The sequence below is a fragment of the Rhea americana genome, unplaced genomic scaffold (assembly GCF_003343005.1).
Source record: "Rhea americana isolate MKP2758 unplaced genomic scaffold, rheAme1 scaffold_240, whole genome shotgun sequence".
NCBI classification, from domain to species: Eukaryota; Metazoa; Chordata; class Aves; order Rheiformes; family Rheidae; genus Rhea; species Rhea americana.
In genome coordinates, this window is record NW_028186358.1 from 557,799 (window position 1) to 579,803 (window position 22,005).

Here is a 22,005-nt window from a genome sequence, read left to right on the forward strand (position 1 = left end):
GTAAAAACAAGTAAAATACTTTCCCATCCTTTACTGCTTGAGACAGAGATCTTCCTTTGCTTTTGCTGCTGATAGTGTTAGCCGCTTGATTACTGTTAATTCTTTTAGTGAAGACTGGATGGATGGATCACATTGTGCCCTTTCTGCTGTGTAGTGGATCCGCCTTGCCCTTGATCTGCCYGTTATGACTGCTGCGTTATATAAGGTGTCTCTTTGCTGGTTGCATCTTATTCCATGCCTTGACTTCCCTAATTTTGTGCTTACACTTGTACCATGTGTCTGCAGTCTATGTGGCTTGGCCTTGACTCTGCTTGTTTCCTTCAGCTTGCAGTGAGGTGTTACGCACTGGTGATCTTATCAGTGTTAGGTTAAGGAATGGCTAGCTGCCATTAATTCATAGACRAAGCTCTTTATTTTGCCCGGTAATTCTCTGAGCTTACTGAGATCTACTTGAAATCTGTCATTTTTATTTGGCTCCTTCTCCTGCCTTGAAGAAGTGTCATCRTTTGTACCTGGAAATTACCAGGTATCTTGGTAGCTTTCAAGTCACTTTCACTTAAAATTTTCTTACAGAAAGAAGTCCCTGGAGCTCAGAATCAACCCTTAGAAGACTCTTTTTCCTATTTGCTTTACCTTCTGTACTAAAGAAAGTATCATATACACCACAGACCTGCTTGGATAGCCTAGAATAGGGTCCATCTACTCCTTTAACTATGTGCGTGGCAGGCCTCTAATTTGAACTTGTGGTACCTGTCTCTCTGCTGATATAGGGGGGAGTTTAGATACCCAGCTGATTCTTCAGATAGCAAAAGTTGAATCTCCTCCTTGGTACCTTTCTGGTACCTTCCTAGTGGAAGTCAGGCTGGATGAAACCTCTTGTCACCACCTACTTTGTCATTCTACTAGTTCTCAAAAATAATTTGCCACCTGGTCTGCCTTCTAGCACTCCCAGGTCACCTACCAGGATCCTCTTTCCCTTTCATTAGCACCCAGACACTCTCAGCAAGGGCTRTTCTTTACCTAGTGTCTGGATCTGAAATACAAGGTGTAGCCAGACCTCAATCATCCTTCTACCTGTGTTTTCTGACCAAAATATTCCTCTTCACAGTAATAACCATTTCTAAAATTATCCCTCTGAGGTCTCTATTCCATCAATTAAATTGTAGTGTAATCCATGCAGTAAGTATTTTAATGGCCACTTTCCTGAATGAGCCATTTCACACCAGCCAAATTCTGTTTCCATTTTTCGTTCTGTGGAGGTAAAAGTCTTTTAGCTGAGAGTGTTGGTGTAATATCTTATTGCTCCAATAGATAGCAGCATTACACACATTTGAGTGAGCTTCACTGTGGTCTTAAAGAAGTCACTGAAAGTGTAAGATTGGAAATAATTTTAGTTAAAAGACTTCTTGAGGTTGAGATGTGCTGCTTGTTTGTTTTTGAAAATTCATGGTCAACTGCATCAAAGCACTTTAGTTCCATCATTATATTACTCCTCTGTTTGCAAAGAATCACAGCTCAACAAATAAATGAAACCATACTCTTTAATTATTGAACACTGCATTTTATGTTACAGAAGGCTTGATGTCCAGGGTCCAAATTGTTCTATACAGATGTAGATGTGTTTCTGTAAACTAATAATTTAAAGGTCTGATCCTACATTTAAGCATGTGAACATGCGCAAGGGCAATGAAATTAGGCAATACACTGAAAAAAGAAAATATTTCATCCAGAGGTAAATGGGAGGGAATACATTTCATAAATGTATTATGAAATACATAAATGTAATTATGTATTTCATAATTACAAGGTATGAATATATATGCATATACATATATATGTATGTATATATGCACTTGTGTGGCTGTTTATTCCAGTATGTTTTCAGCAAAGAGAAGATCAGCTAATATGGGTGGTCATAACCCCCTACGAAAATACCAGAAAAAATCCTGAAAAGAATGTCCTGAAAATCTTACTTTCAGTGTTCTTAAAGTGGTTAAAGTGTAGCTCTTCTCTGAAAAATAAAGCAGTAAAGATGCCTGGTTGGACATCACATTCAGAGTTCTCCAGTGAATCTTCCCAAGAGCGTTACTTACTTGAAGTATTTCCCAGGAGCCAGCACTGGAAAGATCACTTAGGGCTCTGACATTCAGGTCGGGTATTTTCCTCCAGGTACATCACTATTGATTGCATGGTGGCTTCAGCCTGTGCTGCACTGTCAGTGTCAACTCCAAAGTCCCCAAAAGCTTTGTGGAATTCCTTTGATGCCACTTTCAGCTCTAAGTGTCTTGCTCTTAGCTAGAGAGGAGATGAACAGGATCCAGCTGGGCTGAGCACATCCAACACTACAGACAAATTGAAATAAGAGATAAATGTGTGTGCATGTAATATTTGTCCAGCCTATAAACACGTTGAGCTTGATTGGTGACCTCATTCCACCCATAGGAGATCCCTAGAAGGAAGGAGGRAGGGAGAACTTCCCAGCCAGCTCTGGAGCAGGTCAAATAGGATAGTCAYCCAAAACATTTTGTTTGCCCAAAGGCGGTAGTGAAATGTGGTGTCTGCACAGTGGGCTCATGCCTTGAGGTCTGTACCCTTTTGTATTACTCCCAGGAGCAGAGTGAGCATCCAGCAGGTGACAGCTTCTGACATTATTGGGAGCTCAGTGCCTTTCTCTACCCAAAACCAGATCATTCCTATGCCCAGCAGAAAGACAGCCACAGATACCAGCGATGTGCCAGTGCCWTCAGGAGCTGTGCACTGGCCACTTGCCACTTGAGGACACTGCAGTGGGGTCTATAAGCAGCTGGCTGCATTAGACATGTTTTAGCTCCTTTGGAGCTGATGTTGAAGCAGGCATTTGCAAGCAGGTTTTGGGTCCCTTAACACTAACTAGATGCCTGCAAGAGTTGTCTAGACCTGAAAACATCTCAGTGAGCTCAACTAGAGAACCAGCATCCATTAAAACATCCATTTTTCTCTTACCCATTCAAATGCTCCATCAACCAAAGATGTATGAGGAGGAAGAGGAGAAATGTCCAGGAAAAGAAAAGATGAAAAGTGGCAAAAAAGGAGGAGAAAGGCAAGTAAAAAAATAGGATGTGAATCCTGACAGTGCAACAAGTCATTTGTGAGGCAAATCAGCCTCTGTTGTGTGATAATGGCCTGAGGCCAGGCTGGAAATGCTTATTGAGCGAGTCCTGGGAGAGGTGTGATGGAAGCACTGAGGACAAGGAGTGCCTAGAGACCTTAAAACGAAAAGACAGGTTTGATTTAGGACAATGATTCAAAGGAACATGCGTATTAGATGTGAGCTGTGGTATAAAGCTGTATTAGCAGAGCAGAGAAGCTGCCCATCAAGCGCCAGAGAAGGAACAAGAGATTAACAACATCTGACCCACGGAGCAAAAGATGTCAGAACGAGTGCCCGCAGCCAGGAGACAAAGGGGGTTCAAAGAACAGCTACTGGGGCAGGCGAGGTGCAGAAAGTGGCTCCAGGCAAGAGGGTGATGTTACTGGAAACGCTGCCAGTGAGGAATTGTGCAGCAGGGTGCAATGCCTGGCAGGAAACACTGGAGGGAGTGTGAGCAAAAAGGCAGCAGCCAAAAAGCAGGTATTTTTCCTTCTATGTACACCGTAAAATACACCATGATGTATTTTTTTAATTACTTTTACTATTTTTGTTATTACTATTCATTAACCTGGGCTTTATGGAATGTGAGACTGAAGTTCTGCTCTAAGCAGTTTGTTATCCAAACAGAGAAAGGAGGTGGGTAGCAGACGAAAGAGCAGCAAAGGTTTGTGAGGAGGGTGGAAAACGGAAGCAAGTCAAGGAACTAGCAGCTTGCATTTTTGTGGAGATATTTTAAAGAATAAAGTAGTATTAAAGAGTTGGATGCTACTAAGAAATTAAACTCATGTCAATAGTCACAGTCATGAGTTATTTCTGTTACAGCTGATATGTGGGTGGTCAGATTTCATGGYTGGACCATACTAAACTTGATTTGGAAACATGTACTGTGTAGTTGTGGCAAGATTAGGCTAGGCACCAGAAGGTCCCAAATGGACTGATGCAAAGAAGGGAGTCAAGAAGCCAAAGTATCAGAGCCAGCAGGCTCCAAGGGCAAGCCAGAATGTAGTCGAGAGATAGGGTGAAGGTGAAGAGCCCAGGGATATAGACAGCAACTCAAAGATTAAGAATAGCATCAGACTGGTTAGTGTAGAAGAGAGAAAGGGAGGCAGCATCAGAAACCAGTAAGGACCACGCTGACCAGACCAGAGATGAGGTTGGGAAGAGGTCTGGAAACCAAGACATGGACCAGGACTGCAAACTCTACAACCTGGTCAGGAGTCTTTGAACAGATCTGCCTTCAGGAATGTTGTTCTAGCGATAAAATWAGCGGGCAAAGGATGCATCTGTCAATGAATAGGATTGGAGTGTAGGAGAATTAGGAGAAGAATGGGTCAGTCTAGGCCAATGCTTAATGTAGATAGTACGTTAACAAGCCAGTATGAAGCAGTGTCAAGAGACTGAGGGACTTGCAGGTTTCTTGTTTTAGTCTTCCCTAGAATCCTAAACAAATATTTGTGCCAATGTGCTTCCCTCCTCCATCCCCCAACCTGATCTTTCACCATAACCCTGCTCAAGACCTGACCTCTTCCCCGCACCCTGCCCAGGCAATAACCACCATCAGCAGTCACGACGGCTACATCTGGTTCAAATCAGAATCTGTGAAACAGGTATCAGCACAATAGCCAAGGGCTAATTGAGCATGTGCCAACCAAAATATGACTGGTATGCATATATGACTATCTTACCCCATAAACAGGGGACAGCCTAAAGCCCATTGAGCTCTCCTGCACAGCAGCAGACTGCATGTCAGGATCTCAGCTGAATGTCAAGCTCTCCCCTTCAGTAAGGATGCCTTTCTAGGTTACTCCTCAAGATTGAGAGATTTCTTACCCATGACAGATCCTCATTAAGTGACTGATTGCATGCTGAAACTTTGCAAACTTTGCTAGGTTGTATCTCTGATTGATTGTGCACATTATCCATTAGACATAAACTGTTGACCAAGTCTGGGACTAAGATTGGATCCAGCCACACCCAGACTTCTCTAAGAAGGAGTTTGGAAAGCAAAGGGGTCCACTCTGAACCTCATGACTCAACRGGAGGGTCTCCTTGAYRATTTCATCTGACCCTGTCCTCTATGCAGTAAATAACTGAGTGTACCTTGCCATCAAATCTTGTTAAACCACTGTCTTATTTACCATTGATCTCAATAAAACATATTGCTGCTTCTCTCTTACGAGTGAAGTGCATCACTCATCCATGACAATATTGCGTGCAATTTAATGATGCAGATTTGAGGACAGGGGAACAGGGCTGAAAGGTGTCCACTTGGAGGTTTGTAACTTGGATAAAGCTCAGCCTGGAACTTTTGAAAAATGGCACTAAGTAATCTCTAGATTGCTAATCATGACTTTCAACACTATCCCACACGCAGACTTATATTCCAGACAGTATGCCCGTAGCATGGATGCACAATGTGTCTAGTCAGTAGTTTTTGGACAACCTGGTGTGGGACAGACYATTTGCTGATGACCATTTGCTGGTATATCAGCATAGAAGTACAGCAAGCAGTTTGGAAGGTAGGATCAAAATTCAACCGATCACTTTAAAGTGGAGGAATACCCTGAAAAAGATGAGCTAAYGAGCAGCAGGAAAAGTCTGAAGCCCTAAGCCTGGGTAATTTCATGCAAACAAGAATTGGGAATTACCAGAAGGAGCCAATGCTAGKAGGAAAGGAAGGAGCAGAAATAAAAGATAACTAAAATGCTGTTGCAGAAGGACCACATCAATTTAGTGCACCTATGTCAAAAAAGATAATTGCACCTTGACTTACAGATGGAGAAGTCATAGCTGTAGCACTATGTCTGTATCTAGCCACTGCCCTTTAAGTAAATTTGGGAGGAAATAGAGACAGAGAGGATAGGAGTTGGGACAATCAGATGATTAGAAAGAGGAGTCTGAGGAATAACTTGAAGGAACTGAGCTTACTTGGTTTAGAAATGAAAAGCAGACAGAGGCTCTAGTGCAGGCTGCTGGGAATGAGGGTGAACAATTGCTCTACTTGTCCATTGTGATCTGGACAAGCAGAAATCAACTTAAATTAAAGCATCAGAAAGTTATTGGGGTACCAGAAACCCTGGGACTGGCTAAGAGGTGGTGGGATTGACTTTTTCGGACGTTAAGAACATGACGGTCAAATGTGTCACTGATGGTCTGACCCTACTGTGGAATGGAAAGATGAGTTAGGTGGCTTCCCAGAGGCTTCTCCACTTCATTTGGTTCTTTGTGTCTATCATTTTTATGGATTACGTAATTCAGGAAGCCTTTTCAGAACCCGYCTTTCCTCAAGTCCAATACAATGCCTCAGCCGCAAACCTAATCCTATGCCATTTATTCTCCTGTAAYTGCCATTTACTCTTCTGCAAATTAAAGCATCCCATTTAATCCTGTGAAACACTTACTTGCTTTGCTCAAAAYGCGAGGGGAAAGAAAAAAAGGATTTCCTGCAGATACTCATTCAGATTTCAGAATGAATTCCTTTCCACCATTATTGTGTTTATTTTCTGAGAAGCAGTTAGGCAGCAAATTTTATTCACACAGAATGTTTTGCTGCCAGCAAGGTTCAAGCRTTATTCCACACACCTGGGATAAAGAAGCAAATGGTGCTGTCACACATACGAGAATTGCTCGTCTGGTTAGAAAGCAAGAAAGAGTAAGCAACATGAAACCAATCCCAACAGCTCAGTTCAGCATGATCTACAAAAAATATTCACAATGAAATTACTGAAATAAAAAACGTTCGTCCCTCAGATATCAAGTAGTTTTGAATTCACAATTGGATGTAAGGGAAGTTCATCACTTTCCATTGGAAGGACAAAATGCTAGGTGTGTTTCATGCGTTATTAACCACAAATTATGTGCTGAGGCCTGGTCAAAATCCAGTGGCAGGAAACGGGAGTCAGTAGTGAAAAAATAAATGGATCTGCAACTGTTTTTAAATTGTTTTAATGCATGGAGTTTATAGTCCATTTTATTCATTAGCTCTGGATATCTGTAAGGTTCTCATGGGAAGATTGAGGTTACTTCCGAAGATGTCAGAACCAACATTGCTCACATTCCCTGCAGGGCTCATCTTTGTAAACACAGCAAATTAGATTTAGGTCTTCTAAACAGAAATAAAGAAGGAAATGCACAAAGACATTGCTCACTTTTCAAAGCGTAGCTGCACTTTCAAGACTGACCCAATACTGTCATTTTGGGACTGTTTGAGCAACCACTGGAAAATAGTAGAGCACTAAAAATAGCCAATATTGGCTCATTAGCTCCTTAATTACACATTACTTTTCCTTTCTCTAATCTACCCTTGCCACTTTGCCCTGTGATCTCACCACTGATATTGGTTGGGGAGTGCCAGGAGCTGTCCTGGGCTGGTGGACAGCAGTACAATTGACTGCCATTTCTCTGTAGGATCCAGTCCATCTTCTTATCCTTCCCTTCTCTGAAGATTGGCAAAATGTGATCCCCCCAGGAAGCCCTGGGAAAAGCAAGCAGCAAGAGGATGAAAGTGCAGAGAGAACAGGGTAGGAAATGACAATAACAGCCTCTGAAGTGCTCAGAGCTTGTGCCAGGACATGAAATCCATGTTGTCTTCAACAGAAGGCACGCGTTAAAGGAGCAATCGTGACTCCAGCTAGACAGACATCCGTACAGCTTAAATATCAGCAGCGTGACCATTGTTCCCTGGGACAACTCCAGTTTTAAATCCTACTCAACAACTATGAGTGAACAACCTGTTGCAAGTAAGCAATTCTGTACTGCAGGGTTCTCTACACAGAAGTGACTCTAAGAGGATTTAATCAGACAGTTTAGTGGATGTGGCTACGGTATTTCCTGCTGCATCATTTCAACTTACTAACTGCAGCAGTTCTAAAATGCTAACCTGGGCTCAGGCCCTGCAATGCCTTTGTCGACATTGTTCAATTATTAGCATGGTCCTTGACCTAGTTTTGGCCCAAACCAACTAACACTGACCTAAACACTGCCCAAGGACAATGTAGGAGTCAGCAAAAGCCGGGAGTTATTTCCAAGAGCAATGTGGATACAGCTGCCTTGTTTTGGAGCAGAGTACAATAAGGGCAGTGAAGCCCTGAGAACTGTTTGCCTTATGCTGCTATTCTTGCTACAAGCCTTGTGGTGGCAACTAGTGGGCTTTATCATGGGGAAACTGAGTGCCCCAGTAGCCACAAGGTTCATGGGCATGATTTTGGAGCAGCAGGAGGGGTAGGCAGCTTTTACAGCCTTTTGTTAATGTCAGCAGTAATATCCCCAAGGCTTGCAGCCTAGGTTGGGCATCCGTAGGACAGAGGGAAGAGAAGTGTGARTTATGCCCGTCAATCAAAGCAAAGAAGCTGTGCCTTTTCCACAGCATGAGGCCTTCTCTTGAAAACGATAGTATGAGAGTGCACTTTCAGGCTCAGCTACCTAGGGATGCTTGACAAAGTGGGTCTAGATAAACCAAGGGCTTCCTTGCATGAGCAGGTTAAACTCAGACTTATTGCTCCTGCAGTAGGGAATCTCTAGAGGTGCTGAATCAGGCAGCTGTCAGCCTACCTGCTTTTGTGCTTGCGGAGCCAACGCAGGAGCCTCCTGTTTGCCACCTTTTCCTGCCATACCACAACTGCTCCATTGTAGTACTGATTGCTGCAAGATGTTGTGAAAGGATACAGGGGCTGAAAAGGGACCAGACACATTGCTGAAGGGCAGGTCTACTAGGAGCTATTGAACACGATAGTCCAGCTGCTACCTCCAGCTCAGAAAGTCTTTAAAGACATAATTATTAAAAGCAAAGGAAATGTGCCAAACAGAAGACTGCTCTGGACCTGCCATATTTCTTACACTTTTTCCTAGACATCAACTAATGGGCACTGTTTCGGGCCATGTGCTGGGCTGGGTGGACCTTTGGTTTAATGCAACTTGTCTGTTCTTCTGATGAGATGCTACTGAATGAAGCTAAATGGTGCTATCTGTGGAGATCAAGGGCGACAAATCCACTGATTTTCACAGCTTATTTAACTGCTTGGATCCATGACTCTGCTCTCTCCACCTGCTGACATCTGCCCCTGCAACATACCTTGACAGACTGACAAGTTGGGATACAGCAACGTCTCTGAGCTATAAGAAACCAAATGACTGAGCAATCTCATGTTCTTACAACTTTCCGAGCAGCCTGGAAACACTATATACTGCATTCTTCGGGAGATTTCCATTTTTAACTCCACTAACTTTTTAATTTCCACAAGCTCCTTGTAAAACAGTAGYTGTGCTGGAGCTTCCATTTGTTCACTCATCGTAGAGTCAATGAGCCAGGGAAGGTATCATTGCACACTTATCCCACAAACACATTCAAATCTACATCTAACGCAAATGGCAGCACTAATAGCGCTTGTAAATATCGTTGTTTACTTAGCATTCTCTGAAGCACTTAGAAGAGTGCTCCGCTTGAAAAGAAAATCTCTGCCTTAACTCAGCAATCAGATCCCAACTTGTTCTATATGGAAAGAGAGATTTACAAACAGATAAAATTCACACGCACACACAAACAGATGTTTTATTAAGTTTTAGGCAAGCAGCTGAGAAAATCACAGCTAAATCTAGAGAGGTGTGTACTTCATAAACCCTGGATTAGCGTGCACCTTCCCGAAGTATTTAGAAAGAGGGGACCGCATAGGGTCACCCATGACAGGATCAGTGCCTAAGCTAGTCCTGACTGAAATGCATCCAAATCCTTCTTCTTCTCCAGTTATGAGTACTCAGTGCCACCCAGATAACCTAGCCAGTGTTGACTTATCCTACCAAGACAAAGTTTCTCCTGATTTTTCACAAAGCCCTCCTTTGCAGCCCATTTGTTCATTTTTCTTCTCACTGGTGGTTTTCTGGACTATTTGTTTTATTTCAGTAAGTTCCCCAGGTGACCCACTGTATAAACACACTGATCTTCAAACAATTATTACGTGACCTGGCGTTCTTCTCTGTGATTACAGAGATGCTGGAAATGTCAGATATTTCTGTAAGAGTAAATTAAACTCTGTCAGAGCCCGTGTCTGAGTGCTTTAACTGTATTGTTACTTACCATGGTCCATACRTGGTTTCAAGCTGAGCCAACTAGCAGTGATCCAAACAGTCCTTAGATGCTACTAAGGAGTTAACACAGGTCACAGATCAATCCCAACATGCAGTTTGGACATAGCTATTTTGACCCTCTCCATGGGTCCTTAGACATATATGTACCTCCACCTCTGTGAAAGGAATACTTTCCAAACCTTCCTCTTGAACCAAAGGCTGGAGGAGTCTCCAAACAATTCACAGTGAAATCTGGGTCTACATGGAGGCTACTTACCTTGTGCTATATAATGTGGCAGGAGTCCACTTTAGAGGCAGATGAGGGACAGCAAAAAAAAAAAAAAAGAGAGTCAAGTTAAAGATTGAGCGGAAGTTGTCCTCGCCAAAGCGTTTGTCAGYAGCAAGCAAGAGAATAGTATCAAGGAGAGTTTTAAAAGGGAGGTTGGCAGACAGGTGAAAGGGTACACAGAGCCTTTTCTGTCAAAAGGATGTTCTGGGATGGGTATTAGAAGGAAACATGGCCATGTAAAGCTTTGCTTGTTTTCTCTCCACCCTTCTAGGTGAAAGCAAGGCTCTCCAGGGATTGCTGCTCTGCTCTGGCCTGGGTTTGGATCATGAGGTGGCTGGATTAAGCCCGTCTCTGAAGCGCTCCTCAGCTGCAGCTTTCTGGCATTGCACATCTCTGCTGCTGKGTTGCAGGTGGCATTTCCAGTCCTGGCTTGTCTGCCTTGGCAGAAGGTGAAAGCACCAGTGCTGCTGCCCTTTATCAGCTGTTTTTCCAGCAGGAATCACAGTCCCTGCAAATTTGAGGTTCTCCCACACTAGGTGCCTTGTGTCTGTGAATTACGGCTAGTCCTAACACAAAAAGGACTTGGCATTGAATGAGATCATCCTCAATGGTGTCCTGGCTGTTTTTTTCATCTTATCTTTCCTTAAATCCCTTCACAGCTTCATCTACTGTCCCTGAACCCCTACATCCCCATCCCTGTATTCCCAATCTCTTCTCCACCCCTCTGCCTTCCAGCATCAAAAACCACAGCACTAATGCATTTACCCTGGTTCTTGTGAGCTAGACTTGTGGYTGTGCAGGGATCTCATCACTCCTGACATGTTTAGGGAACTGAGAGCAAAGAGGGATAAGAAGAGATCCTGTTTGAGGTGCAAKGCTGCTTAACCCATGAGAGTGTTTTGTACAGTGCTAGGGAGCTGTTCGGTGGCTGTCAGCCCACACTGCTGCCCATAATGAGAAATGTAGACCAGCAACATATGTTAGGATATAGCAGGGGGTAAGATAGGAATGGTCTGTCTCCTTTCTGCCAGAAGTATCTCTCTGCCCTTAAAAGAGTAGGTGAAGCCCCAATGAGTACATGAGATACTGTGTAGTGAAGTAACCTCCATTCCCAAAATCACATAAACAAAATAGACTAGGAAGGGAAAATAAAGACCACCTGCATCTTAAAGATGGAGAAATGAGATAAGGTGGTTTCCCTAAATTCACACAGGACATTTACAAAGCTGGTCCCAAGTCTCCTGAATTTGATACCTTGTATGCCTTTAATTAAAATGAGATCAGCCTAAGAGAGGATTTTGTTTCTTCATTTTAAAAGCAAGCACATTCCCTACCTCATGCAGATCATGTGCAGGTGTGTTCCATGGAGTTACCAGAGGGTTCCATGGTCTGCACTAAATCCTACACTTTTGGCTGTCTGTCAAGGATGGAATCTTCTGAAACCTCAGCCCCATGTGACATACACGAGGCCTTGGAGTGGAGTAMGGGGTGTCTTTGGGATCAGAGGCCTGTGAGTTTCAGTCAAAGGTTTGAGGCACTGAGACATTCCCCTTCCAGACCTCCACAAYTCTTTCTGGTTGCTCGTGGGAGCTTTCTCTAGGCAGGATGTGGCAGTCAGAGCGGGAATGATCTTCACGCAGTCTTAAGGCAGTGGCGTGAGTATCTGTCACTGATGCCATCCCCAGCACAAGTCATCCTGTGGTAAAAGTCCCATCTACCTCCTGGTGGGACGCAGAGGAGGATGCCCACACAACAGCTAGCATGTGCTGCACTGTTTTGCATCCACTTCCAGAGGAAATAGTCTCCCTGCATGCCTTTCCTTAGAAGAAGTCGGGTTCTCCTGGAGCTTAGCTTTTCTCACCATAACCTATTTCCTCTGACTCTAAGAGATTCTAGCATGCATGGCAATGCTCTTTTGGGAGATCAATGTATAGCGCTCATTCTTCTGTCTGAGAGTCATGACCAGGGAAGACTCCAGAGCTCTCCTCAACCTGTGTTATCTTCCAGATGGCAATGGCTCCTTCCTTGTGGGAAGCTGTGGATACAATACAGAAGGTGCCTGTCCTATGATGGCTTGCATAGAAGTATGAATTATTCACATAAAAAAAAGATAATGGTGAGTAAGAATAAAGAAAGCTATCTGCATTAAGTGCCCATAGTCCCTTGGTTTTCTTCATTCCTGAATCTGATACCTCTCAACACCCCATGTGTTCTCTTCTCTGATGTTCCTCAAGTATATCTTCCAGTGTATACATCTTCATGTCCCACCTCCTACCTTCTCCTCCTCCCTTGACCAGCTAGTATCTCCCAGATCTGCCTTTCAAGGAAAATTTGGCAATGTCATGAAATTCAGATCCTGTGCAGAGCATCCTGAAAGTCCGAGTCTATTCGATTTGGACCACTGTGTGTTTGTCACAGCTCTCTTCCTATTGTATATTCTTTGATAAGCCACAAAACACTGGACCTTCATAGATGCCTGGGAATAGCTCTGCAGTCGTGTCAGTTCCTTTGCGAACTATGACAGATAAGACAGATAACGGAATGAGTTGCACTCCTGCTCTCAGATTTGTAATATTTCTTTTTTGTTTGTTCTTTGTGATCATAGAGTTGCTTAAGAGAAAGTGGATACTCCTGGAGAAGGTCATCCACATTTTGGGACATCACTCTACAAGAAGTCCACTTTCCCATCACCTCCGATGGGTTAGATGTTTGCCAACAGAACTGCTTCCACAAAGCATTTTGATTTTTAATGTCCTGGGCAAGTTTGATGAGAAACCTTCTTGCAGTCTGTCTATACCGAATTTTCCTTCTGCCCTGAAGTACATGGATGGAGAAATTACATTTTCATATTCTCACTGCTACAAAACCCATTTCTAGAGTGAAGAGAACAGCAATTGCATGAGGGGAACAGGTACAGATGATGGTGGGGAATGTATTGCATGTCATGGAGAATACTGTCTGCTCTTCCTGATAACACCCAGATCAGATAATAGCCCGATAATACCCAGAGGCTATCACCAGAGGGCACTCCACTGGCCCTCTGTAATAAGGGTCCGCCTTTCCTTGTTATTAGTGTGCTATGTAGTGCAGCAGGCTGGCACAATGTTCTCATAGGTTATATCTATAGCAGTAAGTCAAACAGCTCCAGGGCAGATTTACGGGCGCTGGAACTCATCCATCCTAACCCTTCAACTGTTAGCACACTCCTTGGTACTGTTTTAAACCAGGTCAAGAGGAACTGTCCTAGATAATTCTTGGATTTGACTCAGGAGTTAACATAGACCATTCCCATCAGGCAGTTCAAATGTGACCACCTTGCTTTGGAGGCTGAGGGAGTCTGATAGCATSGACCTAGCAAGATGCGCCTCCGGACCAGGGATGTAGCCATAGCCTGTAGTTCGTGTCACAGGCAGATTTGCTTTCTTCACCATAGAAAAGCAGTCCCCACCATGCAGTCTCCCCCATTCAGTGGGGTACCATGGAAGGCCTCACGAGCAAGTTTTTCTCCTCACAACTTGCTCATCCTGGGTGCCCACAGGCGAGAGTTAACTACTGCATGATAGACCTRCTCCTGGGGGAAGTCTGTTTGCACAGCCCCCATGATCCTTGGCCTTTCTRTATGAACTGATGGGTCATGGGGTCAGTTATTAACTGGGCTAAATGTGGGTTTGGATTCATCAGGAAGTTGGGAGAGGGACTCAGTAGGAGGCACAACCTGAAGACAGGAAACTGGAGAGAAGAAACAGGTCATCAGGAGCACAGGTCATCAGCAGCCTTATAGACACATCCCTCTCTGCAGTGGGATATACGTTCTCCAGGACAGGGACATTGAAGAGCAGGAGGTGACAAAATGTGACTGAAGAAGAGCAGCGGCTTTGGGGACTGGTGGAAGAGATGGTAAATCCTTACTTAGGAGTGGGTATGTCCAGCAGGTACAGGACAGATACCARCCACTTAGTCCCTGTGTGAATAGGCTCACCTGGGAATTTCAGTGTTGGGATCACTCCACTGCCAGAGGCTGCAAACTGCTTCCCCTTCAGCGTACACACAGGAGACGGTGTTCGACTGTGCCATCCCACTGCTGAATCCACAGGGAGGCAGGTTTACCTAGACTCATCAGCAGATAATTAGRTTTGCAGCTATGCAGTGATTTATCCTAATGCTGGACCCTCCTTACTCACCAGCTCTTCTACCCTTTCAGGCTACCACATCCTGTGATTTCAGTGCCCATTTGATTTTCCCGGAGCATCCTGCTAAAGATGCAGTCTTGCTCTGGTCTTAAAAGAAACTCAGGATTGCTGGGATCTGGAATGTTCAGATCTGCTTTTGGTTTCATAAACTCTATCCAGCAGTATGGAGCAGAAAGGAGAGAATAAAATGACACAGCACACGGCAAACGTGTTATTAAAATGAACTGTTTATATTATCTCAGTTGAGTCAATACATTATAATGTATTAAAATGGAAAGGTACAAAATTGAAATAAATACTTTCTGATTCATGTATAAATCTTTTGTCAAGATGACATTTTGTTTGTTTTTTCATCAGTACATGTTTCAATAAAACATTTAAAATGACATTTAAAGTATCATTTAAAATATGGTTCATGGAAGAAAAGGTTGAAATCAAACAACTTTTGGCTTGTTTTGGCATGAGATCTTGACACAATCTGGGTTCCCCAAAACCACGTAAATGGTGGTAAAATATAAATGCTCAAACTCATTTAAAAAAATAAACAGGCTTTACAAAACCCTCTGATCCTTGACTTAGCCACTCTTCTGTATAGTCTGCACTTACGATATATACATTCATTATTGTCCAAGGGAAGACAGCCACTGACTTTCATGTAAAGAGCTYGGTGGAGAGGCCTAGCAAACAGTATGCAGCTGACTACAGTTAACACGGTTTAAAAAATTACCGACAGTGCAAAAAACAACTCAGAAATCGAAGCGTACAAATGGGTCAGGGAAGAGGCAAGTGCACAAGTCCAGATCTGAAGCAAAGCTATAGGCATTTCGGCCAGGTCTACAAAACAGCTTTTGCCAGGAAAACCCAACTGGTCAGCTACCCTGGCGAAGGATTGCCCGCAGGCGCTTAACATAGACTTGCGAATCCGTGCATTTGCGGACAGATCATTTCGGGTTCCCCTTCAGCTCCCAGGGGTATTCGCATTCCCAGGAAAATACAGGTTGGCGCCCCGGAGCCTTTCGGAGAGACGCTTCTGTCATTCACTGTGAATGCGAGAGCCGCGCTAGCAAACCGCAGTCGTGTAGGCCTGGCCTGGGAGAGGGGGATGATCTCTAGACACGAAATTGCAGAGTGGGGAGGGAGGAGGAGAGCGTGAGTGCGAGTTCAGGGCCTTTGAGGAGAGGCGGTGGGGAATTCACTCCCAGACAGCAGTTTTTATCAGGATCATGGAGCAGGCTTGTTCGTGTGCTTTAGTTTTAACAGTGTGCTTATTTCTTCTTTGTCGCCACAGCCAAGGGCTGCTCTGGTCCCGTTTTAACCTCTACCGTGTGCTTATTATCCTGGGGCAATGGACAAGGTGCTGTTTGGGTTAGACATCCCTGTTGGATAACGGTGATGTTTTCCAAATCTCARTACTTCAGGAGCCTTTCAAGTTTCACCCAGATGGGGAAAATAAACACAGTTACTTTAAAAATAACACAAAAAAGAACTTTYGTGCCAACCTCCAGATGAAACTTCACCATGCCTGGTACAAGTCCTGCAGGTAATGCTGCCACTGGCAAGCTAAACTGCATAAACCGAAGAGTGGGGTTTGGTTCGTTGGTTGGTTTTAAGGCAGTAAACGACTTCATCACCTCGGAAAGGAAGTAAAGCCACGTCCTCGCTTGGGCGAAGGACAGAGAKGATCAGAAATGGCGCTGCCTATGCCGGTTCTCCTTCGTGCTCTGGAGGTTCTCTGGGACCAGCTCCGCTTGTGCACCCGGTTGTTCCCATTCAGCGTGGGAGGATCTCACGGCAGGAGCTGTTCGCAACGCTCTGAACATTGCCATTGGCACAGGGCTCCCGTATCAAAGCCAGAACCATTTCAAAGGTTTGTGCTGCCTGGGCTAGAGGGTCAAGTGATGTGAATGGACGAAGTCCTTCGAAGCTCATGCAATCGAACGATTGGGAATTGTTTGGAGAAATCATTTACCTCCCCCTAAAAATGCCAGTGCATCATAATTATAGCATCTTGTAGGAGCATGCCAGTTTCAAACTGTTCCCTGTTGAAAAACACCACAGCCAYGGGGAAGTGAAGGATACGATTTGAGGTTATTGGATATCTTTTTTGATATTTTCAAAATTAAGCATTTAGGGTTTCAAAACAGCTTTTCATTTCAAAATACAGAGTAAATTTAAAAAATGGAGCACACAAACAGGCAAAGATCAAAGCAACCTCTCTCCAAGATACCGAAACAAAGTTTTTGTTGGCATATGCATTATTTTGTATGTTTTTATTTCGTGTTTGCTGTTATCCTTGAGGTTTCCATGTCAGCTAGAAAAACAAATTCTTAAAAATTTTTAAGGGATGGATAAATTCTTTCTTATGCAGATCCTCTGTGTGGAAAACTTGATTAATTTCAGCTAAAGCTCTCCTATTCTGTATTTTTGAGTTTGTGATTCAGTTTACAAAGKCAAAGGAAGCAGAAATTCTCCGAGTGCTGCTTTCCAGTCAGGGGGATCCATTTGAAGCTGCTCCAAGAATGTCCTTATATGTGTGTGGGTGAAAAAAACAACCTTTTTTCCGCTGCTTTTCCTTAACTAAACTATGTGATGCACAAGAAGGATCTTTCATGGGCTCCTTTTCCTTTTCTGGGAGGATAATTTGCACATTTTCTTTTTTTCATCATTTCTGTCTTTTCCATTTTTATTTCAGCTTTCAAGAGACTACCACAAAGGCAGTCTTTGGATCGTTGGGTCTACRGAGGGATGTGGTGGAAATTCCTGAACTTGGTTGGAATGAAAAATGGATGAGACAGAGCTTTGGAAACAATAACAACTTTGCTGACTATGTGGTAGGCTTGGAACATCACAGGTTTTCTTCTTCTGCAGTGCCAGTTGCTCAGATTCGTGCTGTAAGTCCTGTTTGCAAGAGCCCAGATCCATCGTCTGAACTGTGTACGGCCGGGGAGGGACTGTCTCTGTGCGTCAGGGCGCTGTACTCTTAGCAAAGCAGTGTGATGAGTCAAAGATGAGCTCTCGCTGTGCATCCTTTCAATAGCACCAGGCAAGAGGTTTCCCTGGGTGTGCCCACGGTGCCATAGGACAACCTGGACCATGTCGCGGAAAGCAGTAATCTAATACCCAACCAAAATATGCACTTACATGAGACTCAGTGCTTCTAATGAGATTTTACAGCCCACAGACTGAGTGGTCATGGTGACAAAGAGATTAATGATACGGATGCTGGAGGCTTGGGAGAGCAGGACAAAGCACCCTTCCTCCCCGTGGGTTGGTACTTTGAGCTAACTCAGGAATAAGAGTGGAGCTTCCTCTGTTGCACTGATCTCTTACATGTTCAGCCTTACCTGCGGGTAATTAATGGGTATAAATTAAGTGGCCCAAACTTTGGCACTAGATAAAAGCAATGAATAAAACACCATGTTTCTTTTGTCAATGCTGATGTCTCAAGAAAGAGTTTGTCAGAACTGCGATGAGCTAATTTTTGAACACAGGGCATTTCTACTCCACCCCCCAGATAAGGGTCTCAATAACAGAGCCTCACAACACCCCTGTGAGGTAGATAGTATTTTACCCAAGTGGGTAAACTGAGGCACGCAAGGAAGAAGTGGCTTGTTCAAGGTTACAGAGCAAGAGAGAGGAAAAGCTAAGAATAGGATCCAGGGATCCTTTGYGCCTGTCTCTTGCTCTGAGTAACACTTCCTCTCTGAAAGACACGTGGCTGTCTGCTGGAAGGTGGGAGAGACAGGCTGATGTGCTTCTGGGACAACATTCCCAGAGATAATAAACATTCATTTTTCTGGTTGAAGTCCAAGTTTTGGTTTGCTAAAGGCCAAACAAGGACATGAGCATAACAGCAAAGAAAGAGATGACCAAGATTAGATGAGAAACTGAGTCTGGAGGACATGAACAAAAGTGCAAGCAGAACATACCTCCACAGGAACATTTGTGGACCTGCTGCAAAAACACCCTCAAATAAACTTGAAAACTGAGATGGAAAGACTGAAAGGACTTGCTTTTACAAGTCCAATGACTTCCAGTGAACCTTGTACCTCCTTCCTGAAATGGATGTACTCAGAAAGAAAGAAAAGAAGAAATGCATAAGGAAAGCCATATAGTTTGGCTCGTGTAATCCACCCATTCTTGGACAGAGACAAATGGGCTATTTCCCCTTCCAACATTCTGCAAAGTGCTGCTAGGCAGAGAAAATACAGGGCAGACTGTCCCATGCAGAAGGTTTTGAGAGATAGCACCTGGTGCAAGCTTTGCTACAGTAAGTTGGTTATTTTTATTGCGTTGGAAATAAAACAGTCATGTAAAATCCTGCATAAATCCACAGCTCTGGCCTGCAAAATCTCAACCTCGCCTGGGCTTTGCTGAATATTTTCAAGGCTTTAGGATTTTTGGTTTTATTTTTTCCCTTTATATAGTTCCAAGAATGCAAATTAATGCTGGTTACAGAATTTATCCTTCTTAGGGCCAGGAAAGGGAAAGTCTACCTGTACAGAGAAATTCTTCTAGGCAGAAGCATATGCGTTGCTGTTAGAAGGTGTGCGAAGCAGTCTGCCTGGCTTGTAAGCCAGTCTACTATTTTTCAGGGGGAGTTTCACTTAACTCAAGAACACACTCCCACTAAGCAGAGCAAAGCTTGGTAGGCAACAAGAGGATGAATATTCTTCTGGCAGCTCTGGCATGCTGGTGAATGTTAAAATAGCTCCAGTTATTTCAGTGGGACTCTGATAATTTACATCAGCTGTATGGTTAATTGCTTACATTAAAACATTTTCGTATTGGTCTTGAGAGAGAGGAGAAGGACTGACCATCAGAGACTAGCTGGAAGGAAATCAAAGCAGATGTGCCATTGAGTGCTGAGCTGACAGGGCTGCAGCATGCTGGTCCAAAAGCTGCTTTTCCTCAAGATGTGGGGACATAAAGGAGCAGATAGACCAAGGGTGAGAGTGACATTACAAGAGCATACCTTCAGATTGCCACTCTCAAGGAATGAGCTCTTTCTTAACAGGGTACAGCTCATTTTCCCAGACATCTTGAAGACACAGAAGGCCAGATGTAAAATCCTGACTATTAAGAAAGGCTCTTACAAGGGATTGAATATTGATGTCTTTAATCCGAGGATGCTCTACCTATTACCTTGAGGGATCTGAAGTAACTGATCTTGCAGCCTTTGAAAGTAAAACTTGATTTTCTTAGGAGCTTTTCTATGTAAAGACTTAGAACTCAAGATTGACTGAATACCTTTTAAAGAGAAGGAAAAAATCCACTGAGCATCATGCTATGAAACATCAACCAGGTGATCTTCTCCTGTCACCCGAGAACCATGTTTGGGCATTTCCACTGTTTTACAGGAGAATCTCTGGATCTGGAGTGAAGTAAGAAGGAAAGCAGATCACTTCTGCTTAACGAGCTGAGGAGATGACCGCCACAAGCAGCTTCTCAGGGATGCAGCCAGTCCTGCAACAAATCACAAGTTTTGTAGTCAGCATCAAGCCCTCAAGTCAGTATCCATCAGGCTGTATGGTTTGGCCATGGGATGATCCGTGTATCTGCACTCCAGGCAAGGATTCCTGCCAGTGCTTAATGTCAAGCTCTGTTTATTTCTTTTGGAACTAAAACCAGTCAGTGGGAGACCATCAAGCAACAAACCCGAAGAGTGACTATGGTTTAAAACGAATAGAGATCAGAGAAGATCAAGAGAAAGCTAATTGGACAATAGCTATGTATAAAGGAGGGAGACAAGGACAGGGAGAAGGACGGAGTTGTCCTGCGTCTGGAGCAGAGGAAGGGCTGACTTCTGTTCCCTATTCCCCTGTGCAAAAGGAATGTTTTAAAAGCTTTTAGGAAAGAAAAAGCTCATGAAAGCAAACTGGAGAAGTTTAGGTTACCAGACATCTGTGACAGCACAGCACTGCGTGAACACAGGAAAAGTGAGCGGAATGACCCAGAAAGGGAAAATGAAAGGAGCTGACCTGTCCTCTCTAGCCATAGTGTGCACTTAGCCGGGAGCTGAGCCTGTCGTTCTTAGCGAAGTTTCCCCTGCAGCTGTGGTGGACACCTCCGGCACTAGACTGTTGCATAGAGTTGCTGTGAGCTGGCGGACTTTGGGCAGGCTCTGCGCAGCTTTGGGCAGCCGGAGGCGGCTGCGTTTTAGTAACAGCGATCTGCCATTTATAGGCTGCACGAGTAAGATCGTGTTATGCTGGAAAAGCCCTTTGAGACCTTATGGATTGGAAAACGCTGTGGAAATGAACAGCTCTATGTATCTAAGTCTAGCTCTATCTTATTTTGGGGAAAGGCCACTGGAGATTTTTCAGGCATTAAGAGACGAGAGTGTGTCCGCATTTACCAGTGCGGGAGGTCAACCCTGGGAGCTGTTAAACAGTCACTAAAGCCCATGACTTTTGATGGCGTTGCTGCAATCCCTGCTGCAGGCTTGAAAATGTCCCTATTCTGGTGGTTCAGCRGAAACAAAGCTTGGAGAAAAACTGAAGAAAACTTTGATGGGGGTAGGAGGTGTGAAAACTAACCACGAGCGTTGCCCATGGACTCCCCATTTGGACATTTGGTCCTAGCTTTCATCAGATTTGTTGAGTTAGACTCGGCTCTGGAGGGCACAGAGCAAGCTGCTCTTGAAGGGGGAGGGCTTGTGCTTTCGGAAAGGGAGCACGGAGATGATATTGCAAATGGGTAACAGTTTCATTTCGTTTCTCGTGGTGGCAAGGGCTGATCATCCACACTCCACTGTTGGTACCCCGTTATCTCAGCAACGTTAAACAGCTGCTGCTAAAACCAGAGTTGTCCATTAGCTGGGAGAAACCCCAAGGGATGCCTGCCATGATCCTGATAAACCGCACGCTGCTGAGAGGAGAAGCCCAGCCTTGGTGGGCCAAATCTTGCCCTCATGCCCCTCCGTTGTCAGAGACTGCCAGGCCTGATGCTGATCTCCCGTGACGGTGTCTGACAGGAGCAAGCCGCTCGGTTCATCCTCGTCTTAGTGGCGCTCGCAGCCTGGCCTCTAGCATTTCCCAGCTGGCAAATAAGACCCCAACAGAAAATCAAACCTGGACTTCACAGCAAATTAAGTGGAATGGACCTGAATCAGAACTGTGATGCGAAACACCATTTTGCCGGACGAAACGCAGTTTCCACAACCTGGTTTTAAGGAACAGTATTACATATAGATAGATACACTATGCTAGATCTTGAGAAAAAATAAATAAATATGCTAAATAAACTAAGACATACAGTATAGGGGATATTGTGATCAACAAATCAATCACCATTAGAATCAAAAAGTAAACCAGCCTTTCACTTAGGACCCTAAC